This window comes from Poromitra crassiceps (genome assembly GCF_964638095.1).
Source record: "Poromitra crassiceps genome assembly, chromosome: 14".
Taxonomy (NCBI): Eukaryota; Metazoa; Chordata; class Actinopteri; order Beryciformes; family Melamphaidae; genus Poromitra; species Poromitra crassiceps.
This window is the reverse complement of record NC_139633.1, coordinates 9,707,677-9,707,923: the sequence shown is the minus strand read 5'-3', so window position 1 is coordinate 9,707,923 and position 247 is coordinate 9,707,677.

Sequence of the window (247 nt, the reverse complement as noted above, 5' to 3'; positions counted from 1 at the left end):
GTCACTACACGTGCACAGCACACGTGCACAGCGCACACGTGCACAGCGCACACGTGCACAGCGCACACGTGCATGCTCAAGTCATACAGTCACATGGATCCTGTCTATCAAAGAGTTTTCCGCCTGTCTTTGTCCTCAGTAAATTATGTCCTTTCCGGGGACAAAGCCCCATGAGCTGTTTCATCAGCTATAACATTCCCCCTGACTCATTCATTTCAGGCCCGGGAAATAATGGGTTTGCACTTGA